The 7,952-nt window shown below is 44.5% G+C and overlaps 1 pseudogene; it reads left to right on the top strand.

The window, feature by feature from the left end:
* The first annotated feature begins 7,028 nt into the window (after positions 1–7,028).
* LOC119353924 lies at positions 7,029–7,701 on the top strand (annotated as a pseudogene).
* The last annotated feature ends 251 nt before the right edge of the window (positions 7,702–7,952 follow it).

Raw genomic sequence — 7,952 nt, 5'->3', positions numbered from 1 at the left:
GACGGCGACGGTGCGGTCGGGGCGACTGCAGGGGCGGCGGACGGCGCCGGGGCAGCCTGGCAGCGTCGTCGGGGGCAAATGGTCGATGAGAAACTGAAATTTTTCACAAGTCCTGATTATATACCAAGAGCATTGGTCCCGGTTCGTGGCACCAACCGGGACCAATGCCACCTTTAGTCCCGGTTGGTGCCACCAACCAAGACCAAAGTCCTCTTTTCAGCAGCCCAAAGGGCGGGAATCGGCGGCCTTTGGTCCCGGTTGGTGGCACCAACCGGGACTAAAGGGGTGGCATTGGTCACGGTTTGTGCCACGAACCGTGACCAATGCCCCCTTTAGTCCCGGTTAATGCCATCAACCGGGACCAAAGGCCTGCGTCTGCCAAACCCGCGGTGCGGTGGGATGTTTAGTCCCACCTCGCTAGCTGAGGAGCGGTCGCACCTGTTTATAAGCGCTGCCCCGCCCTCTTCATTGAACTCCTCAGAACTGCAGGCCTTTGGGCCTAATCTCACACCGCTATTCCTGTGGGCCTGTTGGGCCTTCTGCGGTCCTGAATCCTGGCCCATGGATGGGCTTCTAGTCGTATTCAGGCCATGGTGGCCCAGTAGGTGGCATTTTTTTACTATTTGTTTTTTCATTTCTACTTAGAACTAAATACTTATAGTTTTTTAGTGATTTTTTTCTTTTAGGTCACAAAAATTATAAACTTTCTGTTAGTGCCATTAGTTTTAAATTTTGAATAGTTTAAATTTGAATTTTTTAAAATTTGTGTGAATCACTAGTTTATGAATAACTTTACTATAAAAATTGATTTTTGAGTCATTCTTTTTCTTGCTATTTAATATTACTGTGTTTTATCATTATACCCAATTTGGTAATTTTAGTTAGTCATAACAAATATTATAGAACAAAATACTTATAGTTTTTTAGTGATTTCCTTTTTCTTTTAGGTCACAAAAATTATAAACTTTCTGCATTATTTATTTTCTTTTGCTTTTTGCTTTATTTTTTAATTCTTTTTGCTTTTAGTTTTAGAAAAATTATAAACTTTGTGTTAGTGCCATTAGTTTTCAAATTTGAAAACATTTTTTTAGTTTTTAGTTTTCTTTGTTGCTTTATTTATTTTATTTTGTTTCTACTTACAACAAAATACTTATTGTTGCTATTTTTAATTTTTTTTTCAGTTTTTTTGTTTTGTTTTCTGTATTATTTATTTTCTTTTATTTTTTGCTTTATTTTTAAATTCTTTTTGCTTTTAGGTCAGCAAAATTATAAACTTTCTGTTAGTGCCATTAGTTTTAGAAAAATTATAAATTTTCTGTTAGTGCCATTAGTTTTTAAATTTGAATAGTTAAAATTTGAATTCTTTGAAATTTGTGTGAATCACAAGTTTGTGATTAACTTTACTAAAAAATGAACATAGATGCACCTATAGATAAAATTCGACCTAAATTCATAATTTCCAAATGATCTCTGAAAAAGTTGGCATAGCATACTCGTGTGTTACAAAGTTGGCATGGTATCATCATAATAGTTGCGGGAGAAAGTCTTCACTTTTTCTTCGCTTGTGTCATTTGCTTATTGCGCCGTAACCATGGATAATCTTCATCGTTTATCAGGATGCTTGGGTCAGCCTTGACATTGAAGGGAGGAATTTCATGAAACTTTTCATAATCTTCAGACATGTCTGTCTTGCCCTCCACTCCCAGGATATCCCTTTTTCCTGAAAGAACTATGTGGCGCTTTGGCTCATCATATGATGTATTCGCTTCCTTATCTTTTCTTTTTCTCGGTTTGGTAGACATGTCCTTCACATAGATAACCTGTGCCACATCATTGGCTAGGAGTAATGGTTCATCAGTGTACCCAAGATTTTTCAGATCCACTATTGTCATTCCGTACTGTGGGTCTACCTGTACCCTGCCGCCTGACAGATTGACCCATTTGCACTTAAACAAAGGGACCTTAAAATCATGTCCGTAGTCAAGTTCTCATATGTCCACTATGTAACCAAATATGTGTCCTTTCCGCTCTCGGTTGCTGCATCAAAGCGGACACCGCTGTTTTGGTTGGTGCTCTTTTGATCTTGGGCGATCGTGTAAAATGTATTATCATTTATCTTGTATCCTTTGTAAGTCAATACAGTCAAAGATGGTCCCCTGGACAACAAGTCCAGCTCATCACAAACAGTGTTGTCACCTCTGAGACGTGTTTCCAACCAACTGCTGAAAGTCCTGATGTGTTCACATGTAATACAGTCATCGCACTGCTCCGGGTGTTTGGAGCGCAGACTGTTCTTGTGTTCATCGACATACGGGGTCACCAAGGTAGAGTTCTGTAGAACTGTGTAGTGTGCTTGAGACCAAGAATATCCGTCCCTCCATATTATTGAGTCACTTCCAAGAGTGCCTTTTCCAGTCAGTCTCCCCTCATACCGCGATTTAGGGAGACCTATCTTCTTAAGGCCAGGAATGAAGTCAACACAAAACCCGATAACATCCTCTATTTGATGGCCCATGGAGATGCTTCCTTCTGTCCTAGCGCGGTTACAGACATATTTCTTTAGGACTCCCATGAAACTCTTAAAGGGGAACATATTGTGTAGAAATACGGGCCCCAAGATGACAATCTCGTCGACTAGATGAACTAGGACGTGCATCATGATATTGAAGAAGGATGATGGGAACACCAGCTCGAAACTGACAAGACATTGAGCCACATCACTCCTTAGCCTTGGTACGATTTCTGGATCGATCACCTTCTGAGAGATTGCATTGAGGAATGCACATAGCTTCACAATGGCTAATCGGACGTTTTCCGGTAGAAGCCCCCACAATGCAACCGTAAGCAGTTGCGTCATAATCACGTGGCAGTCATGAGACTTTAGGTTCTGAAACTTTTTCTCGGGCATATTTATGATTCCCTTTATATTCGACGAGAAGCCGGTCATGACCTTCATAGTGAGTAGGCATTCAAAGAAGATTTCTTTCTCTTCTTTCGTAAGAGCGTAGCTGGCAGGACCTTTATACTGCTTTGGAGGCATGCCATATTTTTCGTGCAAATGTTGCAGGTCCTCCCGTGCCTCAGGTGTATCTTTTGTCTTCCCATACACGCCCAATAAGCCTAGCAGGTTCACTCAAAGGTTCTTTGTCACGAGCATCACGTCGATTGAAGAGCGGACCTCTAGGTCTTTCCAGTAGGGTAGGTCCCAAAATATAGATTTCTTCTTCCACATGGGTGCGTGTCCCTCAGCGTCATTCGGAACAGCAAGTCCGCCGGGACCCTTTCCAAAGATTACGTGTAAATCATTGACCCTAGCAAGTACGTGATCACCGGTACGCATGGCGGTCTTCTTCCGGTGATCTGCCTCGCCTTTGAAATGCTTGCCTTTCTTTCGACATTGATGGTTGGTCGGAAGAAATCGACGACGGCCCAGGTACACATTCTTCCTGCATTTGTCCAGGTATATACTTTCAGTGTCATCTAAACAGTGCGTGCATGCGTGGTATCCTTTGTTTGTCTGTCCTGAAAAGTTACTGAGAGCGGGCCAATCGTTGATGGTCACGAACAGCAACACCTTTAGGTTAAATTCCTCCTGTCTGTGCTCATCCCACGTACGTACACCGTTTCCATTCCACAGCTGTAAATTTTTTTCAAATAATGGCCTTAGGTACACATCAACGTCGTTGCCGGGTTGCTTAGGGCCTTGGATGAGAACCGGCATCATAATGAACTTCCGCTTCATGCACATCCAAGGAGGAAGGTTATACATACATAGAGTCACGGGCCAGGTGTTGTGATTGCTGCTCTGCTCCCCGAAAGGATTAATGTCATCCGCGCTTAAAGCAAACCATACATTCCTTGGGTCCTTTGCAAACTCATCCCAGTACTTTCTCTCGATTTTTCTCCACTGCGACCCGTCAGCGGGTGCTCTCAACTTCCCGTCTTTCTTCCGGTCCTCACTGTGCCATCGCATCAACTTGGCATGCTCTTCGTTTCTGAACAGACGTTTCAACCATGGTATTATAGGACCATACCACATCACCTTCGCAGGAACCCTCTTCCTGGGGGGCTCGCCGTCAACATCACCAGGGTCATCTCGTCTGATCTTATACCGCAATGCACCGCATACCGGGCATGCGTTCAGATCCTTGTATGCACCGCGGTAGAGGATGCAGTCATTGGGGCATGCATGTATCTTCTCCACCTCCAATCCTAGAAGGCATACGACCTTCTTTGTTGCGTATGTACTGTCGGGCAATTCGTTATCCTTTGGAAGCTTCTTCTTCAATATTTTCAGTAGCTTCTCAAATCCTTTGTCAGCCACAGCATTCTCTGCCTTCCACTGCAGCAATTCCAGTATGGTACAGAGCTTTGTGTTGCCATCTTCGCAATTGGGGTACAACCCTTTTTTGTGATCCTCTAACATGCGATCGAACTTCAGCTTCTCCTTTTGACTTTTGCATTGCGTCCTTGCATCGACAATGACCCGGCGGAGATCATCATCATCGGGCACATCGTCTGGTTCCTCTTGACCTTCAGCAGCTTCACCCATTGCAGCATCATTGGGCACATTGTCTGGTTCCTCTTCATCTTCACCAACTCCCCCCGTTGCAGCATCACCGTATTCAGGGGGCATAGTTGTCATTGTACTCTTCTTCTTCGCCTCGTCCATCAAAACCCCTATTTCTCCGTGCCTCGTCCAAACATTATAGTGTGGCATGAAACCCTTGTAAAGCAGGTGGGAGTGCAGGATTTTCCGGTTAGAGTAAGACCTCGTATTCCCACATTCAGTGCATGGACAACACATAAAACCATTCTGCTTGTTTGCCTCAGCCGCATCGAGAAACTCATGCACGCCCTTAATGTACTCGGAGGTGTGTCTGTCACCGTACATCCATTCTCGGTTCATCTGCGTGCATTATATATAATTAAGTATCCAAATTAATAAAGGTTCATCATCACATTAAAACCAAAGTGCATACATAGTTCTCATCTAACAACATATAGCTCTCCAGAGCATCTAATTAATTAAACCATACATTGAAACTATGTAAAACATTTCAATGCGAAAACAAATGTGATCATAATCGCAACCAAGGTAACAATTGATCCAACGGCATAATGATATCAAGCCTCGGTATGAATGGCATATTTTCTAATCTTTCTAATCTTCAAGCGCATTGCATCCATCTTGATCTTGTGATCATCGACGACATCCGCAACATGCAACTCCCATATCATCTTCTCCTCCTCAATTTTTTTTATTTTTTCCTTCAACAAATTGTTTTCTTCTTCAACTAAATTTAACCTCTTAACAATAGGGTCGGTTGGCATTTCCGATTCACATACATCCTACATAAATAAAATCTATGTCACGTTGGTCGGCATAATTTTCATAAACAATAAATGAACCAATAGTTATAAAGATAATATATATACCACATCCGAATCATAGACAGGACGAGGGACGACGGGGGCGGATACCAAAACCATCGCACTATATAAGATGCAATAATAAAAGTAAGAAAATAATACAAGTATCTATGTAAACATACAAGTAAGAATATTTTTCCTTTTAGAAAGAAGATAAGAACAAGAGGCTCACCACGGTGGTGCCGGCGATGAGCTCGGCGCGGGTGATCGACGACGGTGAAGACGGGGACGGGGCGTGATGGACCGCTAAACCTAGACAAATATTGAGGAAAATGAAGCTTGGAGGTCGAGCTTGGAGAGGAGAAAGCTTAAGTAGTGTGGCTCGGGCATTCCATCGAACACCTTGTGTGCATAGGAGGTGAGCTAGAGCACCACCAAGCCCTCTCCCCCTCGTCCAAAAAAAAACAGAGCAGTGTGCTCTGCTCTTACGCGAGGGGGTATATATAGGCACCTCATTGGTCCCGGTTGGTGGCATGAACCGGGACTAAAGGGGAGCCTTTGGTCCCGGTTCAAGCCACCAACCGGGACCAATGATGGTGGGCCAGGAGCGAGGCCCATTGGTCCCAGTTCGTCCCACCAACCGGGACCAATGGCCCACGTGGCCCGGCCGGCCCCCTGGTCTCACGAACCGGGTCCAATGCCCCCATTGGTCCCGGTTCTGGACTGAACCGGGACTAATGGGCTGACCCGGCCTGGACCAAAGCCCTGTTTTCTACTAGTGTCTTTGGATGAACCGACCGACCCACGTGAATAATCACTCGCCTCCCGAGCTCACCACGTGTTAGCCGTCCCAATCTCAGCATGACAAGGGCAGATTAGGATAACGATCACAAGTAGAATGTTTTGGAGGCCGAGCTTCATGCACTACTGGAGTTTTCATGTACCCTGGGTGTCAGGGTCTTCACTGAGAGCCAAGTCGGCAAAGATGCGCCACGTGGCAACCGCCGTCCCCATCTGTTGTCCGTTAGCCACTTCTTTTTTGCCGAGTTGTATTGTTTGACTCTCAGCAAACTCTTTGCCGAGTGCCCGTGTCCTCGCTCCCGGCAAATTCCTGTTTTCCTGAGAGGTGTACGCCAGGTGGCTTTTGCGAGTCCAGCACTCGACAAAGGCTTTGCCGGCGGGGATAGGCCCTTTGCTGAGTGTCCGTGGCACTCGGTGTATAACTCAATTCCAGTAGTGATGGAGGTCTTTATTTTGAAAAGTTCAAAATTTTGTACCTTTAAGTTTCAGAAAATTCTGAAAAAATATACAAGTATGCAAGGATTTAATGTATATGTGTGTCTAATTTTATGATGAAATATCTTGAATTGCAAGCCGCAATTTTTTTATGAACTATGAGGATCAAGAATACATGTGCTGAAAAGCTATTTTTTGTGTAGCTCTCATTTTAAAGTATTGCATCATGATAATTTGCACATATATATGCTATGTCTTTAATTATGTGTATATTTTAAAATTTCAAGTATGAATTTAAATTTTGCAATATTAAAGTCGTTGTGTTTGCGGAGCTCGGCCTTCGTTTGGCATTTTCGGTCGGATTGGAACCGAAGACTCCAGGTGACCACCGAGCGAGCCAACGAGAGAGGAGTGAAGCCATGGCGACGACGTGGCCGGCGCGGAGCGGACCGCACTTGCCGCTGGAAGAGGCGGCGCGGGTGAAGGCCCAGGCGCGCAGGCACTTCGATAGCGTCGCCCTGAGATGCCCGGTCAAGCCGCCACACAGCGACCCATCCTACGGTGGCGCGGGCTGTGTGGACTGTCGAGGTGGCCACTGGAGATGACCCGCCGGGGGTCCGCAGGCTCCGCGATCTCGAGGCCAAGCCCCAGGTTGACGCCTTCTTCTCTTTTTTCCCGGAATTCAAATTTCTGATGTTTGATTGACTGTTGAATCGATCGATGTAAGCGTGTTGCGTTCTCGTGCACAGAAGCAGGTGCTGGACGGAGGGGATGTGAACGGGAAAGAGTAGTGGAGACGCAGTATTATGATGGGATCAACATCATCGACAGGCAGCATCGAAAAGAGAAAACAAGTATAGAAACCCCGGAAACGGATACTACCGGAAACAAACATAGAGTGAATACAAAGGGGACCCGGAAACAGAAGTGGTCATTTACCGGAAGTTAAAATCCCCTTGAACCATAGAAAAATACACACAACACAAACAAATTTAAAGAATTGTTATCATGGCTACAAAATAATATGATTACGTCGGCAACTTAGCGTACTATTCTAGGAGTGCTGGACAATTGCGTGTAGGGTCTAGTTGAGTATGTATGTGGTAGTAGAAGTTGGGCCTCAGACTATCTATTCTGCTCATTCTCGTCGATGTGTCATTGTGTGTTGTTTGGTGGTTGGGCTACAATGCAGCCATAGGCCTATAGTAAAAACAAAAATTCCATATTCACGGAAACGGAAAGTTCCATTTCCACGTCTATTCCACCAGAAATCACGGTTTCATTTTTGTTTTCGTTTCCGCATAAAAAATTCCATTTCCATTTCCGTTTTGCAAATTTCCATT

The sequence above is a fragment of the Triticum dicoccoides genome, chromosome 1A (genome assembly GCF_002162155.2).
Source record: "Triticum dicoccoides isolate Atlit2015 ecotype Zavitan chromosome 1A, WEW_v2.0, whole genome shotgun sequence".
NCBI lineage: Eukaryota > Viridiplantae > Streptophyta > Magnoliopsida > Poales > Poaceae > Triticum > Triticum dicoccoides.
Note: the sequence above shows the minus strand (reverse complement) of the source record. Positions and strands in the feature narration are given on the sequence as shown.